This window comes from Loxodonta africana, chromosome X (genome assembly GCF_030014295.1).
Source record: "Loxodonta africana isolate mLoxAfr1 chromosome X, mLoxAfr1.hap2, whole genome shotgun sequence".
NCBI lineage: Eukaryota > Metazoa > Chordata > Mammalia > Proboscidea > Elephantidae > Loxodonta > Loxodonta africana.
The window spans coordinates 9,327,030-9,347,548 of NC_087369.1; the positions used below are offsets into that span (position 1 = coordinate 9,327,030).

Consider the following 20,519-nt stretch of genomic DNA (forward strand, 5'->3'; position numbering starts at 1 on the left):
CTAATTCCATTGAGTGAACCAATCCCTTGCAAGACTGTGGCCCAGCCAATGATTCTGGCAGAATTATAAGCCTGAGGCCAGAAAGGCCATACATAAGAGAAACCCACTGCACTGCAGTATGGGAAACACTAATACTAAAAAAATATATTTGTTGTTTATCTGAAAATCAAATTTAACTGTGTGCCCTGAATTTTTACTTGCAAAATCTGGCAACCCTACTCTCAAAAAATGCACCCTTCTTTAAAAAAAAATTTTTTTTTTCTTTGAAAGAGGAACAGGACAAGGGCACGCTTCGATGACCAAAGAGATTCAAGAACATCTGAAATTCATTTAGTCACTCATTCATTCTTCCATTTGACATCTGTTGAGTAAGACCATGTGTTAGACCCAGGAAATGCAAACAAAAACATGTAGTGGAAGTAACACATGCTGTAGAAGCAACAACCACAGAGCAGTGTCAGAAGCTCCCAACGTACGGACAAGAGACTGTAGAAAAGATGGAGACGTGTTTCCTGCAGAGGCTGCAAGGGAGGCTCGGAGAAAGCATGCCAGACAAAGAGGTTCTTCCTCTGGACGGATGAGGAGAATCCCTGCCAGGGAACGGTGGGAGAGGAGTGGAGGACAGCGTGAGCCAGACAGAGGTGCAGAGGCATGAAGGAGCGACAGGGGGCCTTGATTCCAAAAATGTTTAATATCTTTCTACTACTGAGGATACAGCTGTTACAAAACAGGCAGCCTCCTCCAGTGTCATGTTGTTGTTGTGAGGTGCCATCCAGTTAGGTGGCTCATAGCAACCCTACATATAAGAGAACAGAACACTGCCTGGTTCTGTGTCACAGTCATTGCTATGTTTGAGCCCACTGTTGCAGCCACTGTGTCAATCCACCTCGTTGAGTGTCTTCCTCTTTTCCGCTGACCCTGTACTCTGCCAAGCATGATGTCCTTCTCCAAGGACTGATCCCTCCTGATAACATGTCCAAAGTATGTGAGACGAAGTCTCGCCATCCTTGCTTCCAAAGAGCATTCTGGGTGTACTTCTTCCAAGAGAGATGCGTATATGCAGTATTCTTCACCAACACCTCAAGTCAAAGATGTCGATTCTTCTTCGGTGTTCCTTTATTCGTTGTCCAGCTTTCTCATGCATAAGAGACGATTGAAAATACCATGCCTTGGGTCAGGCGCACCTTAGTTGTCACGGTGACATCTTTGCTTTTTAACACTTTAAAGAGGTCTTTTGCAGCCGATTTACCCAATGCAGTATGTCGTTTGATTTCTTGACTGCTGCTTCCAGTATCATATGGGAAACAATTCAATCAGGTTTGGACAACTGTGAACATTTCCTTGTGGTTGGAACAACAGATGCTCTACTGGATTGAATAGTGGCATACAAAAATCCATGTCTGCCCAGAACCTCAGAAGGTGACCTTATCTGGAAATAGGGTCTTTGCAGATGTACTCCAGGTAGGATGAGGTCGTAATGGAGTAGGATGGGCCCTAAATCTACTGGTGGGTGTCCTTATAAGAAGGTCATGTGAAGACACGGAGACACAGAGAGGATGGCTTGTGCAGACGCAGGTACAGATCCACTGGATCCAAGCTTCTACAAGCCAAGGAATGCCAACGGTTGCTGGCAAATCAGCAGCAATTCAGGAGAGAGGCACAGAATGCATTCCTCCCTCAGAGCCTCCAGAAGGAAGCAACCCTGCCAACACCTTGATTTCAGGCCTCTAGCCTAGTCCCTGGGTGGCACAAATGATTAAGCACTCAACTACTAGCTGAAAGGTTGGTGGTTCCAACCCACCCACAGGCACCTTGGAAGACATGCCTGGCAACCCGCTTCTGAGAAGTCACAGGCCTGAAAATCCTGCACACAACCATAACAGCCTCCAGAACTGTGAGAAAATAAGTTTCTCTTGTTTTAAGCTATCTAGTTTGTGATATTTTCTTACAGCTGTCCCCAGGAAATAAATTCAGGGTCCTTGAAAGAGTGGTCCACTTTTCCTAGGGATTTGTTCCCCTCTTTTATAGAAGAGGAGTCCCTGGGAGATGCAAACAGTTAACATGCTTGGCTGGTAACTGAAAGACTGCAGTTCAAGTCCACCCTGAGGCACCTAGGAAGAAAGGCCTGGCAGTCGACATCTAAAAAATCAGCCATTGAAAAGCCTGTGGGCGCACAGCTCTATTCTGACACACGTGGGGGGCACCATGAGTCGGAGTCCACGTGACAGCAACTCGTTGGCTTTTAGAGAAGGAATCTCTCTTCTACCTTAAAAAGGACACACTACCATCAGTTTCCCAAATACAAAGAGGAAAATAAACATAAGTATTTTTTATGTGTATAAATAAGGACACCTGCTGGCAAAACAGCTACGTGCTTGGCTGCTAACCAAAAGGTTTGTGGTTCGAACCCACCCAGCAGCTCTGTGGGAGAAAAGATGTGGGGATCTGCTCTCTTAAAGCCTAGAACACCCATGGGGCAGTTCTACCCTGCCACATGGGGTCGCTGTGAGTGGAAATGGACTTGGCGGCACCCAACAACAACATGTGAATAAATAGCAGTTACCGTGTATTACAACTTTAATCTTTGGTTTGGGGATTTTTTTCCCTAACTATTGAAATTCCCCAAATCAAGGTTAAAATCCACAACTTTCATTACTATTGTCTGTGTGAGATGTTTGTATCTGGTATCTAACATGGTAGTGAGACATTTCTTTATCTGCATTTTAAGCTTTACAGGTGCACTTGATCAATGGCTGGAGAGATTAAAGATGTTTTCCAGTTGATAATTTATTCCATATGTACCCAACCGCCAACCGCCTGGCAAGTGACCAAAAGATATGATTTAGAAAGCCTGGCTACCTCATGCAGGAAATAAGTAGCTGACAGATAAAGAAAAATGGCAACTTTGTGCCTTAATGGCAACATAAACTATTTAGAAGGGACATTTATCAGTTCAACAACAAGGATTGATTTGCTTCACTCTTTTCCCCTATAACCAATCTTCTTTTTCTAAACAGCAGGGGTTTTTGCTCTGATAATTTATTTGTTTATGTATAAGGAGTCTCTTGCAAATATCTCCATAAGACATCCTTTATTCTTGGCATATATTTCATCTTGATCCTGGGGAAGATAACAATAACCAAGTGATAAGGCACACTTAGAGGGGAGCTAAGGTGATTTGATTTAATGCCCATTAAGAAGACGTTGCCACAGGTGTTACGTGAGTCCTCCGGCAGGTAGGCAAATGTCATCCTTTGCAATGCAACATTTATGCAAAGAAAACTGTCTGATTTCACCCTACCTGATATTTTTAAAGGATGCAAGTCAAAAGTGATTTGACTTTGACTGGTTAATTAGTTAACATCTAAAGGCAAACGGTGGCTGTTTAATTTCTAGAAAACAGAAAGCTTGAAGGAATTCCTTTCTCCACCTCGAGTCTTTAACTAGGCAGATAGTTAATTCTGTGTTTGTATAAAAACACAGGAAATGGAGAATTGCTGTTTTCTTAATGTTTATTCTTTCAATTATCAAGTATTCATTTACTTTGTAAACGTTTACTGGGCATCTCCTATATTCCTGGGGGTGGGCCGATTTCTGAGACTAAAACTACAAATATAAAACGATCAAATTTCTGCACTCAACAAGTAACAGAGGCCCCTCAGTGGTGTCAACCGTTGGCACTCAGCAACTAACCTGACTGTTTATGGTTTGAACCCACCCATCGGGTCTGTGGAAGAAAGGCCCGGTGATCTGCTTCGTAAAGATTACACCCTAAAACACTCTAGGGGGCAGTCCTACTACATAACATGAGTTAGAATCAACCTGACGGTAGCAGGTTTGGGTTTTTGGTTCAGTGGGAAAAAGTTAAGTAAGTAACATCCATGATACGTGGTTTGAGAGGTTTGGGGTGACTACACAGGAGGATGTGTATTGTATCACTTGAGAGCCAGCCAGTAATGCCTCAGAAAAGGTGAGGCATAAATGATCTTTGACCCAGTCTTAAAAGAATAAGCATTTGCCAGGCTTACATGAAAGAAAAGAATAGTACAGACAAAGAATAGACTAGATTATTGAGGAGAAACGAGTAGTAGCTGAATAGTAAATATGTTCCAGCTTTACCTCTTACTAACTCATTCCTGAGGAGTCCCTGAGTGGTGCAAATGGCTAAGTGCTCAGCTGCTAGCTGAAAAGCTGGTGGTTCAAATTCCCCCAGAGGTGCCCCAGAAGAAAGGCCTGGAGATCTAATTCCAAAAACTCACAACCACTGAAAACCCTACAGAGTGCAGCGCCCCTCCGACACACACGGCATCGCCATGAGTTGAAGCTGATTCAACAGCAACTGGTTGGGGTTTTAGCTCATTCCTGGGCAAAAACATTCAGCTGTCTGTTTCTCAGATAATAATAATGCCTCATCTGCAGACTATTAAAAGAGTCACGAGATAACAGACCTAAAACACTTAACTACGGCCAATAAATGCTGATCCTACTGAGCACACCTGTCACTTCAGTTACACACACCTGGATCTGCCTGGATGAGAGTGGACGGTGTGTTGCTCTTCCTGTCCCCTCTCTTAGAACAGTGTAAATAACTTCCTAAACAACACGGGACAGAGAACGAACATTCCCTCCCTGTTTCCATGAAGCCAGCAGAGCTATGTGCAATCGCACCCCAAATTATACACGTATGTCTTGGATCTTGTCTTAGAGGAAGTACAACCAGAATGCTCCTTAGAAGCAAGGACGGAGAGACTGCGTCTCACATATTTTGGGCATGTTATTAGGAGGGATTGGTTCCTGGAGAAGGACATAATGCTTGGTAAAGTAGAGGGTCAGCGAAAAAGAGAAAGACCCTCAATGAGATGGATTGACACGGTGGCTGCAACAACGGGCTCAAGTATAACAACGATTGTGAGCATGGCGAAGGACCAGGCACTGTTTCATTCCACAGTACACAAGGTCACTATGAGTCAGAACCGACTCAATGGCACCTAACAACATGTCAGATCTCCAGTCTTTGTTTTCCAGAATTTATTACTTTAGTTTCATTTTTTACATCATCTTTTGCTGATAAAAGGTCTAACATGAGGCTGACCTGTGATCAAACCCCATCGCTCAGACTGATTTTGGCTCTGATTCAGACTTATTTTGACATATTTTCAAATTCCCACAGTTTGTATGTTCTGATATTTTAATCACTGATTTATAATTTTATGGAATTATCGGCCCATGCAATCACTACGTTTTTGCAGATTTTACTCCTGACACACACTGACGGCTCTACTATTGAGTCACTCTAAGCAGCTGGATCTCTGGGCTGTAGTAATCACCAAAGTGATGGGAAGGCCCTGATCAACGGTTTAGCGGAATCCCGGACACACCCACTGACAATATGGCGGCCTCCTCTTGCACCCTAGGGGGCGCTTCCAGAACGAAGGGGAAGCCTCTCCCTTATGCTCCGTAAGGATTCCCGACATCCGGCAGATGGTAGTAATATTCCTTAAATATTTACTTCAATGGTGGTTCAGTGGTAGAATTCTTGCCTTCCACACACAGAGCTGGGTTTGAGTCAACAGGTTTCAGTGGCGCTTCCAGGGTAAGATAGACTAGGAAGAAAGTCCTGGCAATCTACTTTTGAAAACTGGTCAGTGAAAACCCTATGGCTCACAACAGTCCAATCATAACCAATCATGGGGATGGCGAGGGGCCCAACAGAGTTTCCTTCCATCGTGCGTGGCATCGCCAAGAGTCAGGGCCAACTGGACAGCAGCTAACTATAACCACAAAAAGAAATTTTATAATAAGGTAACAAAAATAGAAGTCTAAAACGAGAGTCTTTTTTTAATGGTCATTATTTTTGGGTATTTAATCCATTCAACTAGTAACCTATTTATAGATTTAAGTTATTCTAACTGGTACCCTGTTAGTGGTGAAGGAGTTTGTTGAAAGTTTATCAAATAACACAGCATGAGAATCAAACGCAATAGGCATGACTTATAAAGTTAAAAAAAAAGTCATAGAGAAAAAAAAAAAAAACCAGAACATTGAAAAATGTGAATATATGACCCAAGCTCTTCAAGGAGTATAAAATATTGAGAAACTAGCCCCATAGTCTAACAGCATCATCAGCTTAAAAATACAGTGACTGGAAATTCAATTTTGACCAGGACGTGACTTAAAGCAATTCCTCCTTTTGACCAATTGTTTTCAGCCCAATCACAAGTTAGTAATGCTAACAAGACTGAAAATATCAAAGCATTTTGGTTGAGTTTAAGGAGAAAGAAAGCCTTGAGTTTCAACACACGTGATCATACCCATCTTTTACTTTCATCAGGATGGAAGGAATTGAGAATTTCCAAACGCCCTCAATATGTCTTTGCCTCACGCTGTGAATGCGTCTGTGAAAAAAAACCTGCAATATTTCCAAACATCGTAAGCAGAGTGAAGACTTAACAGGAAGAGGGCTGTGTACTTTATCAACACCACCAACTGCACGTTATCATGCATCATTAGCTGGCATTGTGGATTTTTAAGACTGAAGCACTAATAGCTGGATCAAACAAATCTTTACTCATGTGACTGGTGTATTCAGTGGGGCTAGCATTGCTCCCCATATCCAATTTATCTTTAAGTTTTTTATTAAATCTTCTGTTGTAAAATTATTGTAAGAGCTTCACAGAGAAACTGAAAACATTTTTTCTTGATCTTTAAGGTAAAAAGTTATGATTCAAAATACTGTTTTTATTTTTAATTGAGATGAGTGTCTAAGGAGCTTCCGTAGCAGAAGACACTTCACATGTGCTGTCACAACTTGTCTTTGAAGGAATTAAGTGTATCCCAGGTGGCTTCACAGGGAGAGGGCTCTCAGAAGCTCGTGCCTGGTTTCCCCCCACCTTGCTCCATGTGCCTTTTGCTTTGCTGATTTTGCTTTGTATCCTCTTTCTGTAATAAACAATAGTGGTGAGTACAAGTACATGCTCAGTCCTGGGAGTCCTCGTAGTGAATCAGCAAACCTGGGAGTGGTCTTAGGGACCCTCAACACAGCAGGCCATTGTAGAAACGAACCTTTCCCAAAGAAAGAGAAAACAACACAGTACAATAATGTAATTTCTCTCCCTCACACACACCTACATACATAGACACGCACACCCCAAACAAGCAAACAAAACCCCAATTCTTTTAGTCTAAGAGATTCCTCTAGGAAGTTGCATGTTTAGAAGTGATAGGTAACCATTACTTACTTAATTAGAGGCTAAAAATGCAGCTTAAATACATGGGGGGAGGGAATCTAGTGAATTTAATAATAAAAAAGAGCGTTTTAAAGTATAGTTCAATGCCAAGGAGCCCTGGTGGCACAATGGTTAAGTGCTCAGCTGCTAACCAAAAGGTTGGCAGGTTGAACCCACACTGCAATTCCACGGGAAAAAAGACCTGGTGATCTGCTTCCATACACATTACAGCCACAAAAACCCTATGGGACAGTTCCACTTTGTCATATGGGGTCACTAAGAGTTGAAATTGATCCGACAGCACCCAACAACAACATAGTCGAAAGCCCCTTAACAATCAAACGCTTATTACAAACAGCATGGGGTATTCTGCTTTTTGGTGTTTTATCTGAATCTTACTTCACATACAAGGTAAAATAACATATACAGAGTATTTCCAAAGACACTGGTAATAAAAAGAGTCTCGCCTTCAGCATTCAACGTATTAAAGTTAAGAAGCCTTTTTAACCCCATCCGATCAACTTCATCGCAAGATTCTTGCCTGGCTGCTAGAAAACCATGACTCAGTGTGTTAACAGGTAATGACTTCTTGGGGTGGGGAAAAAAAAATCACAATCCCATTATTTCCCTGACATTAAAAAATAATGTTCTCTTGTTTACTCCAGTACTTCTTCCCAACTGGGTAATAATTTTTAGGCAACAGTAAACTGTTCTGGATCACTTGTTCCTTTAGAGTTGACTTAATTAAACAGGGAAATGGATGGTGTGCTATCTTCTGGCCTGATGGCCTTCTACGAATCTGTAAATGTCAACTTCTAGTGAGTGCAAAGCTGTCCCCGAGGGATCTGAATCATTCCTGCATTAGCCTGCAATCAGCAGTGACAACCTCTCTCATTTTGGAGAAATAAAAACAACTCCAAAGACAAATCCACTCCCTCCCCCACACGCCCACAATCACTATCAAATTTGAATTTTTTCTTCCAAAATTGCTTTTTGAAATGTTCCTATTTCTTTAGACAGGTAGTAGCATCACAAATGCTTCTATACCAAGAGAGAACACATTTTAAATCGTGTTTTTTAAGAGATGTATGATACAATAGACAACAGGTTCCCAGTTTCAAACATCTGAAGGCCCGTGTTGTTGTGAGCTACACAGTTCTTGATAAAAAGGAAAAATCTAGAGCAATGCCAACCATGCCTGTGCACTACAACCTTCAGAAGGCATATCCCTACTTAAAAAATACAAATTCATGAGACAACGATAGAATCTAAAAGATCCGCTTTGGCCTAACACATGAAACCAAAATTAGAATAAAAACCCCAGATTCAAATGAAGCCCAGATGGTCCTTTCTGATGTCCAAACAGATCATTACAGGAGCGAGAAGTCTAGCAACTTGACGTGAGGGCTGTGACACTTTTCAATCTGCCACCCCAGACATAACTTTATAAGGACTTTCACAGAGGCGTTGGTATTTCTAACTGAGAAAAAGATACACAGAACATAGAAAACCCCAAACTAAATCCTACTGATCCATTTCAAATGCTTCTGAGAGGGCAAGAAGGAAAAGACTAAATAAAGCCCACTGGATGTTGGATTAGACTGTCCTTTGAGATCTGAGTCAAGTCCCTGGTGGTTCAAACTACTGGTATGCTGGCTGCTGAAGGGTTGGAGGTTCATCTCCACCCAGAGGCACCTTGGAAGAAGGGCCTGGTGATCTATGTCCAAAAAAACAAGCACTGAAAACCCCATGTAGCACATTTCTACTCTGACACACATGGGGTCACCGTGAGTTGAATTCAACTCAAAGGCCACTGGTTAAGTGGTTGAGATCTGAGGAAGAGCTTTTTTGGAAGGGGAGATGAGGGTAGAAAGATTAGATTAGATCAGGTTGAGAAGACCATGATATGTAAGACTGTAGACTCTGTGGGTATTCATAATCTTGGCAAGAAACGATGTGGCTATGAAAGGAAAGGGGAAGGAGACAGGTAGAGAGGGGTTCAGGGTTAAGACTTTTTTTTTTTCTGGAAAGGAGATCCTTGAATTTTTTTGGTTTTTATAAGTTGAAGCAAATGAGCTGGCAAAGAGAGCACCTGAAACTAGAGGACAATAGATGGGAAAGAACATGGAAGGGATGCTCGGGAGAGGGCTCTGAACATGGGTTGAGTGATGGCCTTGGCAAGTGGGAAGGGCCCTTTTGTCTAAAGCAAGAGGTGAAATGAAATAATAACTAGGAAGCTCAAAGACAGGGAAATTAGATGAGTTCTGACTTGATAGCTGTCTCATTTATTTATTTTCTTCAGGATAAAAATGACACTTATTAGCTGAGAATGCAGGGAGGCAGGAGTCACAAAGGAGATTAAGTCAGCAGTAAAATATGGCATATCCACCTTGGGCATTGTGTGAGGAGCTGGTGAGAGGGAAGTAAATATAACTCTAAGGGGCACTCTGGACCTGGGTGGAACCAAAAGCCATAGAGTTGCCCCCAAAGTACTGAGCTTTGTGGTTGGTGGATGGGTGGGTGGCTAAGTGGGTGGCTGGCTGGGTCAGTGGGTTGGTTGGTTGTGGAACAGACTGCTCAGCCATATCTTGAACAGAACCTACACCATTTTTCCTTCTCTAGCCTATCTTTATCTCCAAGAATGATTTTGCTGTTTTTGTAGTTTAGCTCCTCTAAAAGTTAAAAATTAACCAGTGTTCCCCTTAGGACCATAGAAATACAAGTGATATCTAAGTCTGTCAGACATAACAATACACTCATCTTGTGACCAGGAACCAGGATGGTACCAGTCACCCTCTGGGCTGATGAGATAATGACAGAAAAAGGTCAACATGTCTGAGGCATGACCACCATGACCACACAGAAGGAGAACGGACATTCCACAAGTTCCTAAAACCCATGTCCCCTTTCCTATAAAACCTCAAGCTGGCCTCCAGTTCAGGGAGGCAGGCTCAGGAGGAGATCATTCCCCTCTTTCCCCTATACATTGATATATAATAAAGCTCTTGCTACCCACCTCACCCCGTCTCAAGAATTGGCTGTTTGCAGTAGGTGGCTCTAACTCACAAAATTGGTTGGTTGGTTTTTTCCCAGCAGAGCCTGGCTGTCTGGATGTTGGAACAGAAAGAACAGATGGCTGTCTTGATCTAGATTAGCCTTTATAAAGCACGCAGAACAAGAAAACAGCAAAAGATCTTAAAATGTTGGAGAAGAACTCTTTAGGTGAAGACCCAGCAGGTCTTATACACCGTTTGGTTGATTTTCTGTGACTTTAAATGGTGATTTTTGTCCATCTTGTCAGTTTCATCATGGCTCCTTGGGGACAGGATGTGCTGAGTTCCTCACACAGACATTCCAGAAGTCCCCTCATAGGCCAAGGGGTCTTGGCCACATACTGCCATTTCACCTGGATAGCAGTATGCATCACTCAACATTGGTGTAGGTGGGCTTTATCACCTTGAGAAATGTTAAATGAAAAAAATTAACAGATTTCTTCCCTGTTAAATTCAAGAGCATATTCAATGTATTAATGTGAATTACAAATCTATGAGAGGGATCATGGCATTCAGCAGCAGCCAAACTAGCTGACCTCAGAATTTGGGATGTCTTCAGGAATCTGTCTTAGTCTGGGTTCTCCAGTTAAATGGCTTCTACTTAAATGATGATAAACTGTTTTCACATTTTTAAACTTGGCTTTTCAGTAGATCTAAAGTCCTCTCAATCCCATTTGATTTGTGATCCTACTTTAAAATATCTCAAGTGAATTACGTAATTTAATAATTTTATTGATAAAAAGAGAATTTTTAATTTTCTTTTCTTGGGTTTTTTTTTTTTTTTTTTTTTTTTGGCTTCGTAACAACAACAGAAAAAGATCCACAGTGTAAGTTCATTTTCTAGATTAAAGTTGGGAGTTCCTGGTTTCATTTTGGAAAAGCCAGTTAGTTTAGAATGCATTGAGCTGTCTGTAATGATATTTAAAAGCTGGAGGAGTTGAAGCTCCACAATAATTATTTCATTTTTAAATGTGACCCATCTTCAGTTTACATAACATGTCTGAGAGTGCACAGCTGTTTTTATTTATAGTCTAATGGGGGAATTTCACTTGTCAAAGACGCTATGACAAATGGGTGGCCTGTGCACATCGCATCCTGTGGTGTGGCTGGCTTATAAGCCAACAAAACATCAGGAAATACCATTAAAATCCTTTCTGCCGCGAAGAGATTGAATTATCACCCTTCTCAAGTTCTTACTCAGGGACTATTCATGGGAGAAGTTCACACACAAAAGAGTCACATTCATTTACATAATATGCTCACTATTTTTAATTTAGAGAAGAAAGTCAAGCTCATCTTCAGACCTTGGTACTAACAACATTCAGCAGTGATATATTGCAGCCAGTGGACACACTGCAAGCATACAAAGGCCCCTCCAAGAACTGGCTGGCAGTTAGGGAGGTGTACTTTAGGAGGCTTCGCTAAAGCTGCGGGTGCGCACAGAACAGGACCACCTGCCTGATCTTTGTCTAATATGGGCTACTCAGAAGGCTTCTATCAAAATACCACCTGTTAGGGATTGAATTGCGTCCCCTCCAAAGGTATGCTGAACTTCTGCCACCCTATACTGGTGAGTGTGACCCTGTTTAGAAACAGGGTCTTTGAAGATGTTATCAGTTAACATGAGATCATACTGAAGTAGGGTGGGTTCTTAACTAACACATATGTGGTGTCCCTATAAAAAGACGAGAAGGCTATATAAGAATTCTGATCAAAAAGGGGATAAGTTTGGAAGAGAATTTCAAATTCTCAATGGAATCCAGACTTCCTGGAGCGATTGAGTCTGGATGAACCCCAACCAAAAATACCCACTAAAATCTTCTTTGAACCAAAAAAATAGCTTACCTTTATTAGTAAAGTATGTCTGTTTTGAGCATTGTGCTCTTTTAAAGAATTATCTATGGGAGATTATACTGACAATGACAATTCAAAAGGTTAAAGGGGAAGTTAGGGGGCAGTGAGTATGTTGGTGGAATAATTAGGGAAAACAATAGCAATATATGTAGCCAAGGTCACTGAATTGTACATGTAGAAATTGCTGAAATGGTGTATCTTCGGCTGTGTAGACTTTCACCAAAATAAAACATTTTTAAAAAGAGAAGAGAGCCAGAGGGAGGACAGAGGCAGAGACTGCAGTGATGATCTATAAGCCATGGGTCTCCAGGACGACAAGAAGTTTGGAAGAGCAAGGAAGAACGGTCTCCTAGAGCCTTCAGAGAGAGCACAGCCCACTGACAGCTTGATTTCCGACTTTCAGCCTCCACAACTATGAGTGAATGCATTTCTGTGGTTTCAAGGCACCCATGTTGTGGCACCTTGTATCGTCAGCCCTAGGAAACTAATAAACCACCCAGTACGAAAGTTACACAATTAAACTGTCTTGCCTTTACAAATTCTAGGGATTATTGTTGCCACTTGCTTATTATCCAGCTCACTCACAAAGCTCACATGATGTACATATTTTCCTAAAGACAGGTATACGATAGCAATGATGACTAAAAAGTATCCACTGGGAGACCCTTGCTACTTCTTTTTTTTTTTAATAATTTTTATTGTGCTTTAAGTGAAAGTTTACAAATCAGTCTGTCACATATAAGCTTATATACACCTTACTCCACACTCCCACTTACTCTCCCCCTGATGAGTCAGCCCGCTCCCTCCTTCCAGTCTCTCCTTTTGTGACCCTTTTGCCAGTTTCTAACCCTCTCTACCCTCCTATCTCCCCTCCAGACAGGAGATGCCAACACAGTCTCAAGTGCCCACCTGATACAAGTAGCTCACTCTTCATCAGCATCTCTCTCCATCCCATTGTCCAGTCCCTTCCATGTCTGATGAGTTGTCTTCGGCAATGGTTCCTGTCCTGGGCCAAGAGAAGGTTTGGGGACCATGACTGCCGGGATTCTTCTAGTCTCAGTCAGACCATTAAGTCTGGTCTTTTTATGAGAATTTGGGGTCTGCATCCCACTGATCTCCTGCTCCCTCAGGGGTTCTCTATTGTGCTCCCTGTCAGGGCAGTCATCGGTTGTGGCCGGACACCATCTAGTTCTTCTGGTCTCAGGATGATGTAAGTCTCTGGTTCATGTGGCCCTTTCTGTCTCTTGGGCTCATAGTTATCGTGTGACCTTGGTGCTCTTCATTCTCCTTTGATCCAGGTGGGTTGAGACCAATTGATGCAGTTTAGATGGCCGCTTCTTAGCCTTTAAGACCCCAGATGCCACACTTCAAAGTGGGGTGCAGAGTGTTTTCATAATAGAATTATTTTGCCAATCGACTTCTTGCTACTTCTTTAAGTCGGTAAACTGGCTCCCTGCTGGTCCTTCCCCCTTAAATTGGGTGTCGGAACCCCAGGGGTGAAGCTTAGGTTGTCAAAGAGTCTTCATTCTCGTTGCCATACAGTTGGTTGGCTGCTGGTAACAGGATCCGACAGATGCATGGTCATCTCGGGGTCAAGTGCATCCATCTGCCATGGAGTGACACAGCCTTATCAAGTAGGCCTATTTTGAAAAGTAATGAAATACACGTGCGCTTTTATTTATTTCTCCTCTGAGCTTGCTTGTTTTCAAATGCAATTCTGCTCATAGAGATTTCTGACCAGGTGAACAACTGACCTATTATTCACTTTACAAGGCAAACAAACAATTATTATGAAGATATATTTCAAAAATGATTGTACGGAGAAAATTCTATTTGCATACCTACTTCATAAAACTCTCAAAACATTTTTCCGTGCAATGTGTTTGGATATTTTGAATTCAGCAATATACTCAGATGTTTTAAGAAACAAGTATTTCAATGTGGAGATTACATGCATTATTTTTTTTACTTTTTTTTAAACACTGTTTCACATTGCTACATTTTTACTTCTTCCTGAGAGATGAGTTTCTCATAATAAAGGATCCCTTTTCTATATATTTGATCTTCCCCCTCTTATAAAAACCTCTTATAAAAACACTCAAAATTATCCCTTTATTCTACAAAATTAACAGGCTTACTTTAAAGTAAAGCTGAATAATTTCCCTGTAGCACATGGATTTGTTTCCCCGAAATATATATATTGAAGTCCTGGATCCTGTACCTACGAATATGATCCTGCTTAAAAATAGGGTTTTTCTTGTGTTATGTTAATGAAGCCATACCCGAATAGGGTGGGTCCTAAGTCTAATCATTTCTGAGTCATAAAAAGAGCACAAGAGACACAGACACATATAAAGGGAAGATGCCCTACGAAGACAGACACCCAGGGCAGATGGGTCTACAAGTCCCGGAACGCCAAGAATTGCAGGCCACTGGAAGCTGAAACAGACAAAGAAGGACCTCCCCCTGGAGCCATGCCAGGAGTTCAGGCTTCTAGCCTCAGAACTATGAGGCAGTACGTTTCTGTTCTTTAGAGCCACCCACTTGTGGTATTTTTTTGTTACAACAGCACTAGATGACTAAGACATCCCCTGCTAGCATGACAATTTTTCAGCAGCTGGGACACAGAAACAAACGATGAAATCACAAGTAATGTCAACACCACTGCGCAGGACCTGCGAGCCCCTTCCTGTCACTTTACTCCAGGGAAAGCAGAAACTCAGCTCACCTGGTCCAGGTGTCTGTTTCTGAGGGCTTAGCAGTGGACTTGTTGGGCCAGAGCCCCAACGTTCCCATTAAAAATTCCCAGTCTCAATATTTGCCACCCCTCTATACAAGCAACGTCAGTACTTTGTTTTTTCATGGACTATCTCACATAGAAAGAGCATTTTCTTCTGCAGTCTGAGGATAGGGACTTTCAGTCTCTGTTAGCCATGGATGGGTTTGCCTGAAGCTATTTGAAAATGCCTTTTGGTCTATTTACAATCTTAGCTTCCTCAAATGAATGTGGAAATCATCTCAAGGAGATGGTCACTGATTTTAGTAATTACCAAAAGCTAGCAAACTCACGGCCTTGGAAACCCTACAGGGCACTTCTACTCTGTCCCATAGGGTCACTAATAGTCAAAATCGACTCGAGGGCACACAACCACCACCGCAGCAAATGCACATGCAAAAAGGGGCTGAAACTGCCAACGATGTCAAGATGGCACAGGACTGGGCAACTTTCCCCTCTGTTACGCATGGGGTTCCCAGGAGTCAGAGCCAACCCTACAGTAGCAGCAACAAGCAAATGCATGTTCTTTGTATCAAAGCACACCTGGACGTTTTTGAAGATATTCTGAGAACTGAAAATGAAAGTTTTACCATACTCATCGCTAGAAAAACAAGACATGGTAGAGAACAAGGAGCGGGCATAACCCTCCCTGATAAAATGACTATTTTGTGTGATTATGAACATTCTTATCTTATAAAGACTCAGTGGAGCTGCTTAAACTTTCCCATTCAAAAAAAAAAAAAGATGCAGTTAAATATAAAGAACATATTGAAATCAAACTCTGAAGCTGCATTGCAAGCATGCAATTTTCCAGAAGTAAAACCAACAGATATGCCTACTTGTGTCTGAATTACAGCTTATTCTCTGGATGGTCGTTGGCCACGGCACCTGCGTGTAAGATTTCCAAATTCTGTACATCCCAACACCACAACGTTTCTTGCCCAGGTTTCCTGAAGCGGGGTGCCAACGGAAATACAGGCACGCTTTGACCATCAGCCACAACACACGGTTCTCCCAATTATTTGGTGCTGTCTCTGAAATCAAGTCATTTTCTAATTTGTTGTTGGCTTTGGGAAATGGTAAGTAGTACAGACGCTGTAAACCTAAACCATACCAACTCTTAACGCTGGGATGAAGAAGAGCAGGGTTGGGGATGGCAATATTGGCATCTCTGTACCCATCTGCCCAATGAACCCGAGTGGCGTAGCGGTTAAGCATTGGGCTGCTACCCACAATGTCGGCAGTTCGAATCCGCCAGGCGCTCCCTGGAAACCCCATGGGGTAGTTTTACCCTGCCTTATGGGGTTGCTATGAGTTGGAATAGACTTGACGGCAATAGGTTTTTTGTTTTTTTTTTACCCATCTGCTCAGAGGTCTTGTAGCTGTTAGATGAGCCGCTGGCTGGGGGAACCAATAGGAATGTATTAAAGCTGTGGTTTGCAAAACGGAAACACACTGTACAACCTAAGTATTTCCTCACGTTGTGTACATGGTTGTGTGTAACCCAAACCTGAGACCTGTCGAAGCAAACCTCAGAGCTAGAAAGGCTGACAAGGAAAAGGGCAAGCCAAGCAAAAACAGCCCCTTTCTCAAGGACAGGGATTCTCAGTTCCGTTAAACTTCCTCGGCATCTAAGTCGCTAGATACAATGACCCATAGAGCCGGTGTAGAAAACACTTCAAAATGACGTCTGGTTGTTGTTGTCATTGTTAAGTGCCGTCAAGTCAATTCTGACTCATAGCAATATAACCTAGTAACTTAAAACTAAACCAAAAACCAAACCCACTGCCATCGAGTCGATTCCGACTCATAGCGACCCTATAGGACAGAGTAGAACTGCCCCATAGAGTTTCTAAGGCGCGCCTGGCGGATTTGAAGTGCCGACCTCTTGGTTTGCAGCCGTAGCACTTAACCACTACGCCACCAGGGTTTCCAATAACTTATAAGGGATTTAGAAATTTTTCTATTCCGTTTGTTTCACCCATTCTGTTGAATTTCTATTAATTTATATTTATGACAAATGCAATTGAATGGTACGTGGTGCAACTAACAACCTATTTAGAGCACACCAAGTTTTTTTTTAAGTTTCACAGACCATGAGTAAAAAGTCACTTCTTAAAAATCATTACCAACCAGGTCAGAGAAGACAGGTTATCATCCACCCTGGGGTGCACGCTCTGAATCTTTGTGAAGGCTCGCATACTCGGCGTCTCTCCAGAGTGACACGAGAGTGATAAAGTCAGAGCCGTCAACAGGGTATTATAGGTGCTGTGGGCCTTTGTTGCCGAGAACAGGGACTTCATGAACTCTCCTGAGTATAGAGCAGAGAAAGAAGATATTCTTCAGGACTGTTTAAATGAATGTCAATCTGTTTAGCAAAACAGGGAAATCTGGCAAGCATTTCCAACCATATGGGGCTTGTAAAAATATATGAGAAACATCTGATTATGTGTTTAGCTGAATATTATTAAAACTGTATGCAAACCCTTGGGAGACCTTTGGGTCTCAAGTCCCTCAAAGCACCCTTGGGAGCATCCTATTTGATATGCTATTGTGTGTACAAATTTATTCCACTATAAATATAAAACCAGTTGCCATTAAGTCAGTTCTGACTCCTACTCATTGCTGTCAAGTCGATTCCGACTCATAACAACCCCATAGGACACAGTAGAACTGCCCCATAGGGTTTCTAAGGAGCAGGGTGGTGGATCTGAACCGCCAACCTTTTGGTTAGTAGCCAGACTCTTAACCTCTATGCCTATGCCACCAGGGTTTCCATTCCGACTCACAGCAACACTATAAACCTGTTATCGTCGAGGTGATTCCGGCTCATAGTGACCCTATAAAGACCCTATAGCAGAGCCTAAATGGAGCCAACTCAGATCTCCATTGGTGGGCTTCTTCCGTGGAGAACTGTAATTGTATACCATTTCTTTTGACTACAGTAAAGCAAAAGCTTATAATTTGCATCAACAATAGGATCAGCATAAAAATTAAGGTGTTCCATGCTACATATGAGGGACAAAGTATTACCTTGCAAGCTGACTGACTGATGATCAGGTTTGCTCCTCTGAGTCATCGAAATATCATCGGAGCCTTCAGTTACACTCTCAGAGCCAGGACCTAACATCAAAGCTTGCTTTCAAGGAATATAATTTAAAGTTAATGATCATTGAAGGCTTTAGGCATCAAGGACACTTTCATTTTCTTTACATTTAGAGGTTTAATGTGATGTTCACCAAAATGAATAGACTTGTATGTAACTTCATGGCAAGTTGCTAAGCAGAACCAGGTGTTAAGTATTTCAGAGGAGGGTTTGTAGGATAGCAGAGGACTTTTACGAGTAGGACATTGTAAATGCTACTATTAATGAATGAAAAATAAAATATATATATTTTTAAAAACTCACTATCATCAAGTTGAAATTCAAAGTCTCAGTAAACCAAGTTCCGGGGACAGGTGGGGTTTCAGGTAACGCCAAGCATGGGAACTAAGAACCGGCGGTCCAGTTGCTCTCCGTAAAGTAGGGTTCTCACCAACACGAAGTCAGCAACTCGCTCTACCTGCAGAACACAAACTATGAAAGAGGCAGACAGAAGAAGAGCTGATGCATTCAAACTGTGCTGTTGGCAAAGAATGCTGAGTGTACTATGGAGACACTTTGGCTCACTTGTTTTGGACATGTCATCAGGAAAGACAAAAGGACATCATGTTTGGTAAAAAGAGGGTCAGTGAAAACAAGGGAAACCCTCAATGAGATGGATTTACACAACAGCCACAACGATGGACTCAAACATACCATGATCACGAAGACAGCACAGGACTACGCAACATTCTGTTCTGATGTACACAGGTCACCATGAGGCTGAGCCAACTCAACAGCAGCTAACAACGAGATGATATGGCCAAGGACGTGCTCAAACACCCAGCGGGAGGCAGAGCCAAGAATGGAACACATGTCTCTCTGAGACGCGGCCCTTAATACTTATTAAGTGAAGAACTCAGTGAAGAAAAGAAGTCAGTAAAACAGGTTGAGAGAGAATCTGAGGTAGAAAAAGACAAAGTAAAAAAAGGATGCCAGTGAATCCAAAAGAGGGTTGAGTTTCAAAGAGCAGGCACAGTTATGGATTGTCAAAGGACACAGAAAGTCAGGCAAGACGACACGGGTGCCATAAATCTCCATCCAAACAGTATCACGTTGTGCATGCACACATACACACACACACACACACACACAGAGTTTACATCAGAAGAAAAGCACACACTGGATTTGACACTAGGGATGCCTGGGGAACCTCGGCTGGAGTGGGGGGTGGGGCGCAGAAGCCAGGCAGTACCATGTTGGGGAGGATTTAGAGTGAGGAGGAGGAGCCAGAAAAGACAGAAGGAAGGTAGGGTGGTTGTTAAAAGGAAGATATTTTAAGGATGAAGGACACTTGGACCTGAGCGCAGCTGTGAGCTAGAGGCCTTGAGTTGGTGGACGGGAGTTTTACTATGTAGAATAGACCGTCTAAGTAAGAGATGGGGCAGAGAATGAAGGAGCTGGCCTGGGAGTAGAGAAGGGTCCGTTTTTCTTCTAAGGTGGTGGTCCTCCACTTTGTGGGTCTAGAGACTGCCTTGAGAATGTAATCAAAGCTGTAGACTTCTCGCCAGAAAAACAAACACATGTAAACATACACAAAATGACATGATGTTAGGGAATTCCTACTAAAACTTCCTGACCATATAATTTATCCTTCAAAAGACGCTGATGTTCATAAAATAAATTCTAATTTAACTAGGCAGCCTATATTTTTATTTGCTAAATCTGGCAACCCTAACCATAAATAAAAACGGTACCTGTCCATGAAAGGGTAAGTATTATAGAAGAGAATGAATTAATATTTGCACCCATTCATGGTAATATAACAAAATACAAACAAGGATAATAATTATATTTGTTATAACTCAAGGAAAACTTGGAAAATCCCCCTGATCAAAGCAAACCTTTGATCATCTGTAAAATAAAAAGCTTGTTGAGCATATGCTAGACATATGTGAGTGTGCCTGGATAAAAGAAAGCATGGTAAACATATTAAGACTCAAAAAGAGCCTCTGAGGCCATAATTGCAGCATCTGAAATCTCCTGCTAGATAATTAATCTAGCTTGGCATAGACTAACCCAACACACCTGCAAGCTTGGTATTGGACACTGTATGGACACCTACGTCACCTGTTGGCAAATAGTTTCTGGAAAGGTTCATATAGTAAACCATTTCAACTTTGAAGCCCTACAGTCTCTGTCACAACTACCCAACTCTACTGCTGTAGTACAAAAGCAGCCGTGGACAGTCCATAAAGGGATGGGTGTATCTATGTTCCAATAAAACTTTATTTACAAAACAAGAGACGGGCCAGGTTTGGCCCACGGCCTCTACCTAGTTTGCCAACTCCTGAACTAAGGCAAAAGAAGTTGGTTGGTGCCTTCTTATACTATTAATAACCCTTTTTTTTCCCCTCAAAGGAAGAAGAAGCAATTACAAGAATCATTTAATGGTGTGTATTTTATCTTTTTTTTTTTTTTTTATCTACTCTAATACGATATCCACGGAATTTGTGAGGCTTGGTTTC

The 20,519-nt window shown here is 42.1% G+C and overlaps 1 protein-coding gene across 1 annotated transcript in view; it reads right to left on the minus strand.

Annotated features, from left to right (window-relative positions):
- Positions 1–20,519, minus strand: part of ANOS1 (anosmin 1) — a 635,904-nt gene that overhangs the window by 220,564 nt on the left and 394,821 nt on the right. Inside the window, exons 28-30 of the mRNA XM_064277948.1 lie at positions 18,319–18,472; positions 17,943–18,048; positions 17,043–17,220 (exon numbers count right to left, since the gene is read on the minus strand). The gene's annotated coding sequence lies outside the window, so the exon portion shown is untranslated. The remainder of the gene's footprint in view (positions 1–17,042; positions 17,221–17,942; positions 18,049–18,318; positions 18,473–20,519) is intronic.